The sequence below is a fragment of the Brassica oleracea genome, chromosome C3, assembly GCF_000695525.1.
Source record: "Brassica oleracea var. oleracea cultivar TO1000 chromosome C3, BOL, whole genome shotgun sequence".
NCBI lineage: Eukaryota > Viridiplantae > Streptophyta > Magnoliopsida > Brassicales > Brassicaceae > Brassica > Brassica oleracea.
Genome location: NC_027750.1, coordinates 7,211,578 through 7,212,091, shown reverse-complemented (window position 1 = coordinate 7,212,091; position 514 = coordinate 7,211,578).

The window sequence follows — 514 nt, the reverse complement described above, 5'->3', positions numbered from 1 at the left end:
ATAAGAAAAAAAATTTAAAAAAATTTTTTTTTTTTTTTTTTTTTTTTTGGATAATCCAATATCCGACCATTTTTGCGTGATCGACTAGTTCACCGGACCTAAACCCATGCCATTACAGGATTTTTAAGCGTCCACTAAAAAGTCCCCCTGATTACGTAAAGTGGTCAGGATTTTTCTCCTTTCTTACCTTTCTTCAAATTCGTGACAACTAAAAAGTGGCAAGAAAGCTGATTCCAACAACGCCCAGGAACATTGTAGATTAATTGAATATAAAATATAAGAGTGTTAAGAAATAACTTATAATTTATAGTATCGAGAAATTTAAATAAGAGTAGAATTTGATACCCGTAGGAAGCAAATAACACTAGTATAAGGAAGAGATTTTATTATAAGGAAGAAGAAGAAGATGTAATGGTTCTTTGATTATAAACTCTTGTTCTTGTTTATGGTGTACAAAAGAGTGAGATGAGTGATGATATTTATAGTGAACAACAATACATAAAATAACAAAGAT